At 42.4% G+C, this 15,019-nt stretch overlaps 1 protein-coding gene across 6 annotated transcripts in view; it reads left to right on the top strand.

Moving 5' to 3' along the window:
• The window catches only part of ctbp2a (C-terminal binding protein 2a), a 245,497-nt gene that overhangs the window by 76,051 nt on the left and 154,427 nt on the right, over positions 1-15,019 (top strand). The window contains exon 1 of one of the 6 annotated variants that reach the window (XM_068002333.1): positions 178-321. The exons of 4 other annotated variants lie outside the window; for them this stretch is intronic. The gene's annotated coding sequence lies outside the window, so the exon portion shown is untranslated. Of the gene's footprint in view, positions 1-177; positions 322-2,736; positions 2,756-15,019 lie in introns of those variants that run through there. One more of the 6 variants, XM_068002337.1, reaches the window with a different exon arrangement.

The raw sequence follows: 15,019 nt of genomic DNA, 5'->3' as shown, positions 1-15,019 counted from the left end.
TCTATAAATCATTTTAGGCTTTGTTACCTTTTCAGTTCAGTTAAACTCTGAGCATTGGGACTGATCCAGCCTATTTATAGTTTGAGAGTACTTCTGGCTGGAAGTCAGATAAACAAGCTGCTTACTGTTGGTCTTGTAGTCACATGTCTGCAGTCCTTTGGCAAGTACAGTGAGCTGATCCTGTATTAATATCTTGAAGGGGACACTGTGGTTTTCTTCTGCCGAAGATTGTTTCTGCTCTTGTTCCCAGAGAGCTGCTACGCTAACTAACTCTTTATAGCCTCGTGACTTGTCAGAGGGAAAATCCTGCCGCTGAATGAGGTAGTTGGGAATAACCCTCAAGGCCTCTTGAAATCCAGTCTTATTGCATGGCTCAGTGCAGCAATGTGTAATGTGACATCTGTTTTTAAAGGGTGGCGTTGTTTACGCCTGTCAGGCACCGCAGGACAGAGGGCCAGGCCCTCCGAGGCCGATGGAGGCTACCATCTGGCTGGAGAGGTCTTTGATTTGCTTTCCACCTTTCTTGAAACGCCGAGTAAAATCCTTCATTCACCCGGGAATACCGCGAGACTCGGACTTGGATAGTGGAGTAGGCAATAATGTGTGATTACTGTTTATGAGATTCTTAGTGGCCCTCAAGACACTTTTACACAGCTGGAGAAGCCGCTGTGTGTTACTAAGTACACAGATTGGCTGAAAGAAAAGTCGAATATTGTCTTACTGGAGAGAATTCCTCTCTGCCACAAGAATCATAACAAAAAAAACTCATTAAAAAAAAACTTGTTTCCTTAGGTAGAACAAGGACAAGCCAGTAACCTTCTGCCGAGCGAAGCCGTTATCTGTTTTTTTTTTAAACATTGTCAGTTTTCCTGCTTCGCTCCCTTTTACAGTCCTTATAAACATTTTTTACTTGTACAAGCTAGGATCTGATCTCAGTGGTGCACCTACCTTTTCTGATTATTTATATATTTTTACTTGAGCAGTTTGTTATTGCGTTGTGATAAAGAGGCTTTTGTAAAGATACGGAAATTGTTGCATGTAGGTAAAATACAAAGTACTTTCTGCATCTACTTATCTGTGCATTTACCTCTCCATCTATATCCTTGTGCTTATGAATCTTATATTGGAAAGACACATTCCTGTTCAGAGGAGTCTTAACTGTTGTTAGTAGTATTCTGGGTTGCCCCGACCCAATCGAAAAGATATGCAACTTCTACCGATTCCAAAAGCAATTCACTTATCGTATTCTAAGATCTTGTGCCAGGCAGCTTAACCTTGACTCACGCCATCTCCTTCATTGTGGGAGGTTCTCGTTCAGCTGTGTCCCTACCCACCAGAAGAGATTGTTGAATTCATGGCTTGACTGCATGCCCAGTGACCCTGAGGTTAAGCCCTGAATGTTTTCCTGGGCACTTCATCCTGTTCAAATCCTATTGTTAGATTTAACAATTTGCAAAAAAAAACAGGAGGTTTTGATTAACTTTGGAAGGAATTGTATTCAGTGTACAAAACACAACAGATTCATACATTTGTACAATGAATGATATCAAATTTGAGATGTGAAAAGTGCATGCTCCGGTGATGCATTGTGTAAACTGATTCATTTATATACACCATTCAGTGTGTAGTGTGCTGGTAGATGTTACCACAGAATTCGTGATCAAACAATTAGGTAAAATTGAACCCAATTTAGCTGTGTTGTGAGTAAGACAGTGGCTCTTGGGTTATTAGGTCCTACCACTGCAGGATTAATTATGTATCCCAGTGGAACTGATTAAGCATGCTCTGCTTAATAGCCTTATAGGTACCTTCTGCCTAATGTCTTAGGGGCTTCCCTGAAAGCTCTTTATTAGTAAGATAAAACTACCCACAATTGTGCCCATTCCTGTACATTGCATTAATACAGAATTAACTTAAAGTCTAAATAAATCACAGCACTTGGGAATTTTTAAATACTGTAGCTAGGCAGTGTATGCAGTTACTTGCTTGGTTCCATCTTTAAGTATACCAGTTTAAATGCTGTTCCTGAATTTCAGAATTACATTTTTAAAAACTGCAAACATCCTGATTGTACCAATAGTTTGAGGTTTGTGGCATTTTAAGATTAGCAGTATCAACCCATGTAATTATATTCCCAGGATTTGGCAAATGTTGGTTACTTTTATACAGGTATCTCCAGTGTGATAAAAACAGACTTAAAATCGTGCAGTCACGGTACATTTCAGCATTTGAGGTTTCATGTTAACAAAGCCTAAATAGTCCTTGCCTACTATCAGTAAAATCCTCACAGGCTGTACATCTCCTTAATCATTTGCTGCTTAATCCATCTGTTGTGTTTGGTATGTGGAAGCAATCAGCAGGCAGGAGTATGACGCTTAAGACAAATAAACCTCTTTAAAGAGTGTAGTGGCCCTGCTCTCTCTTTAACCCTTTCAGAAGTAAAGTTTTTTTTTTCAAAAAGTTTTTTTGTTCAGTTACAAATACAGTTGTTGTCTTTACTGAACTTTTTGGTCAACACTGTCATCATCTTGTTTTCCGACAAGGAAATACTGATTCATACATTTGCTTGTTTTATATTATGGTTTCCTGTGAAAGTCCCTGGACTGCTAACAGGAAATGAAAGTCGGGCTATGGATTTATACCTTGTATTGCTGTTGGTGCTATTTGTGCCTGAGCAAGAACGTGACACGGTGGAGCTGACATGTTTCCTCCAGGATCCCCAGCGGGTTATTTGCAAGTTGTAGAGACCTCGGAGGTGAGTTGGGTTCAAGTGTCAGGGGTCGATATACGCTTGACTGTACTTGCAAAACAGCTCTGAAAAATAGGACCTGCAGTCTTGTACCATCTAAAAACATTTGTCTTGAAAGAGCAGCATTCTTTTTTCTATTGAGCCTTGGCTAGAATGTGGAAGTGTTAATAATTTGCATCAGATCTGACATCCTTGCTATCTTTGCTTTGAAGTTCCTTGTATTTAGTACTTTTTAAAAAAAATGCTGGTCTTTGACGCTTTCTAAGCTGACTTTATCCACAAACTATCTATAGCAATTTGGGAGGGATCATATAAAGGGAAGGATTTTGTAAAACATAATCAGATACCCTAATGTAACCAGTATAAGTCAGCAAGAAATGGATAATGTGGGGTGGAAATTGGACCTCGTTGCACCCGTTTTACAGGCGAGAAACAGGCATGGTTGAGGGCCTATTTCGGGGACCAACATCCCGCACCCAAAGTTCACCTGAAAGACGCACCCAGGACGCCTGGGTTGGACGATTTTTCCCTGGCGGCCACCTGAAACAGGCATTAAACCCCTCGTTCTTATAAGGGGCCTAACGCCACTGCTAAATTTGATGTTGTAGAGCCTGGCCTGCCCCGCTTAGGGTTTTTAAGCAGTCGCTGGGCCACCGCCAACAAAGGGTGAGTGATTTTTTTATTTAAAAAAAAAAATTGCTGTGGAGCTGGGAGGAGCAGAATGCTCCCCCTCCCCCACAGTATCCTGATTGCACCCCCCCCCACCCCCATCGTTGCCACAACACCCCCTCCCCCAGGATTTAACTTTATATATTCATTTTGTTAAATGGGAAAGCTGCAGTGGAGGCAGGCACGAGCTGGCAGCTTGCCCAATTTCGGGCCGGCCTAGGGCCACCTGGTTCGGTTGCACGTTGTGGCCGTATTGCCATCTTCACCCCCGAAACCGGGTACCGACGAATTTATACCCCTGTATCTTTCATGATTTAACTAGGTTAAATTTAAATAGCTCCCAATGGAGGATCCAATTTAGAATGAAGTGATGGTATTAATTAAATCCAAATAGGTTTGAAATGCTAGTGGGAACTTTGTTTTACTAAAGTCTGGTGCATACTTTTGTAACTAGTTTATTTCTGGAAATGATTCTTCCTATTTGGATTTTGTTATTTGTACTAACCCAGTGGTTTTATCATCAAATGCAAACTATTTTTGTCACATTTTATATTGTTTCCCCATGATGGGCATTTTAAAACTACACACTGTACATTATTAATTTAATTACTGTAATAATTAGTGTTTCCTTTTACTGGTATCTGCCAAAAATGATGAAAGTGCTGAATGTGAAGATTTTCACAGTCAAATATTTTCCTAATACCATAGCAACTGAGCACAGGCAATGAGTTTGTTAGGCAATTAGCAATATTTTGATAATGCGGCAAAGGAAGTTTTGAGAACTTCTGTCAGTGACGACTAAGATTTTGAGTGGATTAAAGCTTCTGAAATATTTGCCACTGTGCAGGGCAGAATTTTGGGTAAGTTCTCAATTGGAATAATTTAGATTGATTTCTGGGTTATTAACTTATTTTTGTATCCTTCTAATGGCCATTCTGTTATTAAAAAAGGGACTGTACTTTTCTCACCTTTAGGTTCCCTTCTCTTCCCCTCCAAACCATGTATCATTATCCTGCTCAAATAGCAGTTCGAAAGCTTGATGCTGGGGCTCCAGGGTTGCCATTTTGGCCACTAAGAGGTGCATGAGAACACCTTGGATTGAGACTCCCTCCAACAGTCCACACAAGAGACCCTAGGGGATTTGCAGCATTGACTGCAAACAATGTTGCCATCAAGGCACCAGAACACCAGCCAGCAGCATTCGTAAATAGGAAAGGCTACCACTCCATTAATGTCCAGGTAGTGTCCGATCACAGAAAAAGGACCATGCAAGTTTGTGCAAGGTATGGAGCATGTGACTCCTTCCCAGAGATGGCTTTTGCTGCTGAGGAAAACCTAGAGAAAGAGAAACGGGACAAGAGTTACGATGTCACTGAGAAGCTGGACATTAGCTGATAACAGTCTTCAGATCCAGTTTAAAGTTGTGAAGTTGCTGAATATTTGCTGAGGTGAATGAAGGGTTACAAGTAATATGCAGACACCCTGCTCAGATAAGCCACCTGCCTCACCTTCCCCGAAGCTCATGGCTTTGCCCAGGCCACTAATCTCCAGATTTTCCGGCCCCATTTGGGTGAGGGCAATAATGTTGGGTGCTCCTCCCTGGATCTTACGTCCTGCAGAAACAAAGGGTGAGAGTTAGTGACTGGCTGTTGAAAAGTTAAGTGGAGATGTGTAGGGCTTGTGCATATTTTTTTTTATTCGTTCATGGGATGTGGGCGTCGCTGGCGAGACCGGCATTTATTGCCCATCCCTAATTGCCCTTGAGAAGGTGGTGGTGAGCCACCTTCTTGAACCGCTGCAGTCCGTGTGGTGACGGTTCTCCCACAGTGCTGTTAGGAAGGGAGTTCCAGGATTTTGACCCAGCAACGATGATGGAACGGCGATATATTTCCAAGTCGGGATGGTGTGTGACTTGGAGGGGAACGTGCAGGTGGTGATGTTCCCATGTGCCTGCTGCTCTTGCCGTTCTAGGTGGTAGAGGTCGTGGGTTTGGGAGGTGCTGTCGAAGAAGCCTTGGTGAGTTGCTGCAGTGCATCCTGTGGATGGTACACACTGCAGCCACAGTGCGCTGGTGGTGAAGGGAGTGAATGTTTAGGGTGGTGGATGGGGTGCCAATCAAGTGGGCTGCTTTATCTTGGATGGTGTCGAGCTTCTTGAGTGTTGTTGGAGCTGCACTCATCCAAGCAAGTGGAGAGTATTCCATCACACTCCTGACTTGTGCCTTGTAGATGGTGGAAAGGCTTTGTGGAGTCAGGCGGTGAGTCACTCGCCGCAGAATACCCAGCCTCTGACCTGCTCTCGTAGCCACAGTATTTATATGGCTGGTCCAGTTAAGTTTCTGGTCAATGGTGACCCCCAGGATGTTGATGGTGGGAGATTTGGCGATGGTAATGCCGTTGAATGTCAAGGGGAGGTGGTTAGACTCTCTCTTGTTGGAGATGGTCATTGCCTGGCACTTATCTGGCACGAATGTTACTTGCCACTTATGAGCCCAAGCCTGGATGTTGTCCAGGTCTTGCTGCATGCGGGCTCGGACTGCTTCATTATTTAAGGGGTTGCGAACGGAACTGAACACTGTGCAGTCATCAGCGAACATCCCCATTTCTGACCTTATGATGGAGGGAAGGTCATTGATGAAGCATGTGCTGAGAGCTGGAGAATAAGCAAGATGGAATGAGGATGGGGAAGTGGTGAATGTACAGTGAGGAAGCAATCCTGGGAGGAGTTGCTGGTTGTGCAAGTGCTAGACTGTGAGAAGAGAATGCTGTTAGTGTGTGATGTGAAGAGAGGAAAGGAAGAAGTGAGTGTGCTTGGAATGAGAAAGAGAGGTGTTGCAGTGTGTCCTTGTGATTTTGTGTTGAAGGATGCGACAGAGGGGATGGAATTGGTGACAGTGGTGTGAGAGGGTGAAAGGAGTGCTGTCAGGTGTTGTTGAGTGAGCTGGAGAGATGAAGAGAGGTACTCACCTGTGCTCCTCTTGTGAGGTTATTGAACCTTTTCCTACACGGAAGCCAGGTCCAGGGGGTGATGTTGCTGGACTGACCCTGTCGGCCACCTCTGTCCAGCCCTGCTGGATAGTGACACTTGGGATACTCCTACGGGTGTTGGGGATCTGTACCTCCCTCTTTGCCCTGACCTTCTCCAGGAGAACCTCCAGGGAAGCATCAGAAACCCTGGGGGCAGCCCATCAACATTTCTCAGATTCCCCTCCTTGCAGCAGTATGTGAACGATATCTGTCATCAGGCAATGCAACCTCACTTTAAGAGTTGTATTCCTGCTTTAAATAGGCCTTGGGAGTCCTGCCGGAAATTGCATACATAAATAGGGCGGGGTTGCCCGATTTCCAACCCGATCGGGTGGGCAGCCCATCAATCATATTGAAATGAGGATCGGGAGTTAAAATCGCCTGGTCATCACGCTGGCGACGTCATGGAATCTTCCTGCTTTCCCCGCCCCCTGCCCGCCCGATTCTTGCCCCGAATTAAAATTAGGTTTATATTTAGTTTCTCTAACGGGTAAATGAGGTTTGACGTCATGGAATGCTGCCAATCCAGATCCCTAAGTATTTGCTTCAGACTAATTTGCTGATGCATGAAGTTCATGTAATTAGCGCTCAATGATGATTTAACTGATATTTTGCAACAATAGGACACACTCCCACATGAGTAATGTTCAGCTTATATTGCATATTTTGTGTTGCAGCAGCCTGATCTTTTGCACCTGCTGCATAACTGTCAATCTGGCACTGCAGCTGTACTTGAGGAAACTGCTTTGAAAAGCTCATCCCGCTCTGCTCATAATGCAAGCAATAGTATAACTGCAGCTATCATCTTACACCGCTGGTTAGGAGCATCCATTGGTGAGGTCTAACTGGCCGCAAAGTAACTGGAGTTGTTTGAATTTGAAGACAATTAATGCTTGTCTGCCATTCATTGCTCTATTCTGTATACATTGATCCTGTTAGGAAGGATTGAAGTTAGAAATTAGGGAAGAATATAGTCCTGTTCATATATTTCATTTAAGAATTGCTTTAATTTTTGGAGCTCTATATATTTCAAGGGTATATAAAGTAATCTGGTACTGACATGAGGCCTTACTGTTGTTGGTTGGTAACAGCTCCTTCTCACGCTGCCAGTTATCAAATATATTTATATTTACCATGACAGTGTGTCACAGAAATAGAAGTTTAGATTAACACTGAAACAAACTGTAAAAATATACTGTTTCTAGAGCATTAACTGAGATAGTTAATGGGATTAAGTGGAATAAGAAATTATCTCAGTTACCACAAATGAGGCACATTTATTCAATGGTCTATGCTGCACAAACATCTAAAGTTATGTAAAATTAATATCCAGTTTCCCAGCAAAGTTTCTAAATTTATAATTTACTTTTGTGCAATATGGGAATAGATGATGAAAAGTTTTGGATTCCATCGGTGCATAGGGTTCATTAAGCTTTCAAAATTCAGACATTTTGTTGTAGAATGTTCGTTTGCTCCATTTCTGTAAATTTAAAGTATAAAGTAAAACTGGAGAAAGATGCATATGATACAGTATTCTTGGAACAGACTTAAGGATTTCAATTTTTTTTCTAATCTTTTCGTTCTGATTTGGTTAAATCTCATTTCGTGTCTGCATTTTTTTCGTTCCCACTGGTACTGGTCTTAAAACACTGCAGTGAGCTTCTCAAAGAACTTAGATTTTACTGTTTATTAAGGTTTTTAATGTGTGTATTATTGGTAAAGGAACTCCATATGTATTTTGCTCTTCTCATGTTCTGTCATTGGAAGATCCTTAATACATCACAATTTAAACCCTGGAGTCAATCCAGTGCAGAGGGTGTGGGGGGACAGGACAGGTAGGAAGGGGTGTCGGCTGACATAGATACTAAGTGGCAGTGCGGTCTCGTTAAGAACTGATGAATGTCACCACAGGTGGTTGACACAATGTAGTCTTGGTCACTCCTGGAAGTTGTCCCTGTGTCTACAGCTGTGTGAAGCACAAGTTAGTTTAGTGCCACACCAGCAGGCGCTAAATGGTCATAGAGCACATTATAACAGAAGGAAAATGTTGTGGCTGTCATGTATTCAGATTGGAATTTGACTCATGGAGCAGAGCATACTGCACACGGTGATGTGTCAAAATGTTCTGACATCATCCTGCTGCAGGCTGGTTTGAAGGTTTAATTGGGGGAAACATAATCACTTCTACTTTCCCACCAGTTATAATACTTGTTTTCTTTGTATGTATGTATTAATAACTATTATTTAATGTTGCATTCTTAATTAAAAAGATTAGTCCTTGACACAGAGCAGATCCATTCTTTGACACAGCACAGCTTGATATATACCAGACGGCTGTCATTGTAGAGGCTGATGCAGTGTAACTAGAGATGAGTTGTAGATTAAAGTGCCCCCTTATGGATGTTTATGGAAACTGCATACAGGCATCTGGCAGACTTATGTTGATGTTGATTTAATAACATGAATATATTCTTTAACCTTCAATTCTCAAAGGGAATTTTGATTGAAAATTGTCACTAATATAATTATTGTTATATTTCTGGTAATCCAGTAGGACCACTGATCTCCGTCACCCTAAATCTCTCAATGAGGTGGGTGACCCTTTCAGTTGGAAACTAATCATTTGCACTGTTTGATGTCTGTACATATGGTTAAAGACAGATTTCACTTTGTGTTTTATAAAGAAATGCAGCTATTTCCGTTCCAGATCTTCAAACAACTTTACAGTCCAATACAGACAGTGGAGCTGACAAGCTAGTCACAGCAGCGTGCATAGAGATCTCATTTTGAATTCTAACACTCCTCCTCGCTTTGAACCTCAGGTATAGATTTCTCCAGTACAGCTCACTGAGCACTTCTCACTGAATCTGAGTGCCAGTGTGAAGTTACGCAGCAACAGTGGAGCGCATCTGTGGTTTCGTGAAATAAAATCCTGCTATCAATTGTACTGATTAGCAGTACAGGGAATATCGAGAATGTCGCATGCTGCAGGTGGGACACCACATAACATGCAAGTGATTGTCAGTGTGCAATGTTCGACTGGGTCTTTGAGTTGTGTGATTATGGCACCACACCTACATCATATAGCATACTATTTATCTAACAGAAGTTCTATAATGTGATGAAAATGCTGATGTTTCTCAGAATTCCTGTTCTATAACTAGGTTTGAGTCTGGGCACTTGCTTCCACCAAGGTGAAGTGGTACCCAGCAGAATCCAGTGGTGGAGTCTAGCATACTTTGTTGCTATGGTGCGTTGCTAAGATTCATAGCGATCCTGAAAGAGGTGGTATTCCACCGGCATCATCATGGTTTTAAGTTTTTGCTTCCTTTGTTAAAGAGGTGCTATTCTTGTCTCGGGGGATGGAGAGTTCGTCATTTTCATCAGTGTCACACGCAAGCAGTACGGTGTTTTCTGAAGACTCCGCCTCTTTAATAGTGGTTGAATTTTGAATCGCTGCACAAATATAAGGAGCAGACCACTAACAAACAAAAAAAGGAAAACTAAATTACATGCATCTGGCCACTATTTCTTTAATCTAGTTGTATTTATATTGCATGGGAGTACAATAATAATGGGTTCCTTTAATAGAAAATTGTAGCGCTAAAGACGTAATGCAGGAATTGGAAACAGCTAATTTCTAGCATTTGCCAAAGCGTTGAAAAATTCCAGGATTAATGTAATAGGCATTGCAAAAGAATTAGTATTCACTTAACTGTATTTTAACATGGTTTTTGTCTCTTAAAACCATGTCCTGGTTTCCCCCTCTGCATTTCTGTGCCGTCTGTTTAAATAGAGGAAATAAACTAGCAGCTCTCCTGTGGTGTCACTCATTGCGAGTCCAAGGGTATTCTGGAATGAAGGACACTTGGTGGTGGAGGGGGAAGCAGTGAGGGTCTGGGAGAAGCAGGGAATTGGTTGTGGGGTGTTTGAGCACTTGGTGGGCGGTCCTGGTGTTTGGGTGTAATGGAAAGGGTCTGCTAGGAGTGGGAGGGTGAAGTTGGGGTGTGGGAGAACTGGGGGTAGGGGGGCGCGAGTGGAAGTGTTGTCTTGGGTGAGGCAGAACTGGGATGATGGTGGCAGATAACGGGAGGGCGGTTACAGGTGTTGCTAAAAACAAAAGCGCAGGAGGGGTTTTCTTGGAAAGGTGGGAGAGCAGAGAGAAAGACATGGGTGGCCCATATTAGGAGAGGAGGAAGTTGAGGAAGTTATGGTTACACAGGGTGAGGATAGGAGGAGGGAGATATTGTTGGAAAGAGAGGGGAGGTGGGAAGGTACAGCTACATAGAGGTGGTGTGGGGGGAGAGCGGGTGAAGGAAAACTGACTCCTTTCACTCTCCAGACGTCTAGACAAGGGTTTCCCCAGCACTGAGGTGTAAAATTTGTCACTCAGTGCATACTGCTGAGTATATATATATATATATATATATAAAGGGCAAAACCTTTTGGGAATTCTGCCTGCACCAGTGAGGAAAGCCACATGCCCGGCCATTAGCAGGAACCAGCTAGATGTTGGTTAAGATCTTTCAGGACTTTTAAGATAACGAGGAACATTTTAAGAGAGCAGGGCACTTGGGTTGTAACTCTGTTGCGGGCATGGGGGTTAGGCTGGGCATAGAGTTTCGGGGTGGTCGGGCTGGAGTGACAGTGGAGATAATCAGGTGGGGCTTGGGGTCACATCAGGCAAAGAAGAGGAAAGCACCTGGACAACATCAGGCCAGAGGCTGATTTTGTAAGGTCTCAGATGAATAGTGCTGTGTAGAACAATCTTGGGTATGAGGCTGGAGGACCTAGAGGTATGTAAATGTATAGGTGAGTTTAATCATGATAGACAGGTGTGAGGGAAATAACATGATGGAACTAGTGTGACAGAAAGCCTTACAGGAAGTAAGTATGAAATTTAGAGCAAGTGAGTGCAATATGGTAAATTTAATATATACTGACAGATCTAATGAGCAGTCTTGGTTCTGGGGGATGGTTATGATGTTTAATTGGTAATCTGGCCTGTGCCTTTAAGGCCCCTGCTTTAAAATAGGCAAATCCAGGTAATTGTAAATGTTTGGAGCAATTTGCTTTGTTCCCCTGCTCCTCCTTTTATTGCTGGATTTTGCTGATGACTGAGCTTGATTTGTGATTTAGTATGGCCTTAGCAGTTGCTGATTGGAAGGTTAATCACCTGCTTTCCTCACGTTTGATTTACAGGTTCCCTAACTCACCATTTGTGATTTGAGTGCTGCCTTATGAATATGGAATTTGAGCCAATCATGTGAAAGCATGATGTGATGTTTGAGGTGTGACACAGGAAGTAGGAAGCCTGAAATGTGAACGATAAAGTGCACACTAGATGCAACATTTTTCTACATATAATGGAGCAAATCTGTAGTGCTGCTTATGATAAGTCAAAGTAGTGCTTTTTTAAGGATGGGAATGTAAAATGTAATGTATTATTATTGTTCTGCAAAAGTGTAGGTTTGTGTCCCTTTAAGGCTGCAAAAGTCATTTGCTGTCAAAGCAACACTGAGTGAGTTCGTAACGATATCAGTTGAGAGGCTGCACACATTCTGGCTCCAGCATTTTGCATTCCTTGCAAGCTCCTTTGTTTCTTTATACTCTGAAGTGTAATGCAGAAATTTGAGTGTATCATTTGAAGTGTGATGGACAAGGAATGCACTCCAGACATATATTTTTGTAATATTAATAATTTAGTGAATCAAAGGAATACATTGATTTATAATGCTAGGAATGGCATTTATGGGGAATATAATGCATTGTTGTATAATACAGTAGAGTTTATGTGGTGTTGCTGATGGAGTTGGATGGGTTGGGTGTTTCCTGTAGCTTGTTGTGGCAGATGGTGGTGTGAGGGTCTAGGAAAATTGTAAAAAGAAGAAAGGCTGTGACTGGAAGAAGAATGAAAGAAAAAAATAGGGTGAGATGGGAAAGAAGGAAATAAATGGGGCTACAGTTCAAATAAATGCAGGGGACCAGATATGAATGGAAATTAAAAATGAAGGAATAGAGAGGGATGGACTTGGATACAAATATACATCGTTATTAAAGTGCAGAGTAATGGAGCCAGCTGGTTGGTGCTGTAAACAGGGGGAAAAAATTAAATTGGCCATCACTACCTAGAGGGACGGATAGAGAATGTGGGCAGGGAGAGGGACAATAGAGAGATAGACACCAGAGAGAAAAAGCGAGAGAAATGGTGGCAGTGATGGTGGAGCATGCAGGAGCTGGAATTGAGAGCTGCAGGGCATGGGGGAGGAGTATGAGAAGGGTGAGTGGCTGGAGTTTAGGTTGCCACTATTTGAAGAGGAACTGGTGGTGTAGAGAGAGCGGGAATAAGTCCGGACGGGCTTATGAAAGGTGAGTAGGTTGAGAGTGGTGCAGTAAGAGTTATTTTAGTTGCAAGTGCCAGCAGAGAGAGGAGGTGCAGGGTTAGCAGTGATTGAGCCCTAAAGCTTGGGCAAGGAGTGGGAAGCGGTGGAGGCTAAGGCAGGCAGGAGGCCGACTTTGGAGTAATGTGGCCTGGGGGAGGGGGATGAGGTGAATGGGTGACTACTCTTTAAGGACGCCATGCTTTGACCTGTATCTAGCAACAAAGAGCTGATGCGAGTTGCTTGTGGAGTTCTGTAATGTGGGCACGTTGAGGAGGACGGTGAGGTAGAAGTACTTATTGTTCTGCAACTCTATTAAATAAAAATACTGTCAAAGATTCATTTTATTATTAAACATTGAAACCATGAAACAGGATTTTAGTTCAGCTAAAATTAAAGTATTTACACAAGTGAATCCCATGTAAGAAATCAGCTGCAAGAATATTCCTCGAATAAATTTTGCCTACAGTTGTGTCACAGAAGTCTAACAGAAGGATGACACAAGAAGTGTGATCAAAATGAGCTCTGTGTGTGTGTAAATATATATAATATCGCAAGGCATTTTCACCTCTCGTGCTCAGGCGGAGTTGTACTTAATATTTCAGAGGCTGGCAGGCCTAGTGTGATAAGATCCACTTATGAGTGGCAGTATATCAGTGCCTGGTGTGAGGAGGCCCTGGTTAGATTTAGTCTTGCAGAAATTTGTTTTCTGCTACAACTAGAGATCAACTGGGAGATATAGGAATAGCATCCAGAATGTATTGCATTTTTTTTCCTGGTGGTTAGTATGACTGACTGGTCCTCTGAGCAGTTGAAGCTGGATTATGAGTGATTTCCTGTTAAAGCAGAGTCATACAGTCTGATTATAGGCTCTCGCTGTGAGGAAAAGTAATGCAGGCCAGATATACACATGCGCCACTGGTAAACGATCCATACACCTGGTACAAATAAAAACAAACATGAGCTTCTAGTGTACTCTTTGGAATGAGCTGTGAGCATCACTGTAATCATACTGGCGGGACATTCTTCTAAAGCTGTAGTTGGATTAAGATGTGATTCCTAGTTACTATGATTTTTTTCAAACAAGAATGCACAAACAAGAATGAAAAACATTGAGACTCAGAGACTGTTCCTATTGATAAGGAATCATTTGTCCACACTATAGTCCAGAGGTCATATGCAGTTAGTGACTCCTGGCAATCTAGTCTGTGAGGCCCAGGCAACTCAGGTCTTTTGTACTTTTATCTCTTACTGGTTTCTCCTGTGTTGAATTTTGTGGGTGCGCCTTGCTGGTTGACAAATCTTAAATTAGAACAGCAAGTTAGTATCTGCAGCTTGAGATGTATGCAGATTAATCATTTCAACATAATTTATAGCCCACGAGGCTCCATAATATGCCTCTAACATCAACTTACATTCCTGTAGCACTTGTAATGGTAAAAAACCCACAAGGCACTTCACAGACAAGTGAATGGAAAATGGCCAAAAAAGGAGAGATTTGGAAGGATGACTAAAAGTTTAGTCAAAGAGATGAGTTTTGAGGTGGTTTTTAATGGAGAGGGAGATGGAGGGTTCAGGGAGGGAATTCCAGGGGGTCAGACCCAATGGCAAGGGATGAGACCATGGATGAATTTAAAGATGAAGACAAGGATTTTAAATTTGAGGCATGGGATGGACAATGTTCGTTGAGAGAATATGTGCAGCAGAGTTTTTCACAAGTTGGAGGGCGGAGGATGGGAGGTCAGGAAGGAGAGTGTGGAGGTGTTGAAGGCATGTAAGAGGATTTAGTTGGCAAAGGGCCTGGGGTGCAATGTTGTGGAATGCCAGGGAAGATGAGAAAACATAGACACTCCTGTTTTAAGTGGTACTTTGTTTAGTATCTATCACAGCAATAAAAAAGGTTGGCACATTTTCTGAAATATATATGTTGTGGAGCAATATAAACCTTAAACCCTCTCCTCCCCTCCCCCTCCCATCTATTTGCTGTGGTGTGCTTTAGTTACAATATACTGTGACAGAGAGATCAGAAGTGGTGTTAATGCAGTACAGGTACTAATGTATTGTTAAGGTGGGGCACTAATTGTAATCCTCCTCATGTACAACATGCTGCTTAGTCAGTCAAGTATGGAAAAAATGCTTTAGTTGCCTTGTGGGTTTTTTTCCCCCAAAATTATGTTTCTTCTTCTATCCAAGGA

This window comes from Heptranchias perlo, chromosome 21 (assembly GCF_035084215.1).
Source record: "Heptranchias perlo isolate sHepPer1 chromosome 21, sHepPer1.hap1, whole genome shotgun sequence".
Lineage (NCBI taxonomy): Eukaryota > Metazoa > Chordata > Chondrichthyes > Hexanchiformes > Hexanchidae > Heptranchias > Heptranchias perlo.
Note: the sequence above shows the minus strand (reverse complement) of the source record. Positions and strands in the feature narration are given on the sequence as shown.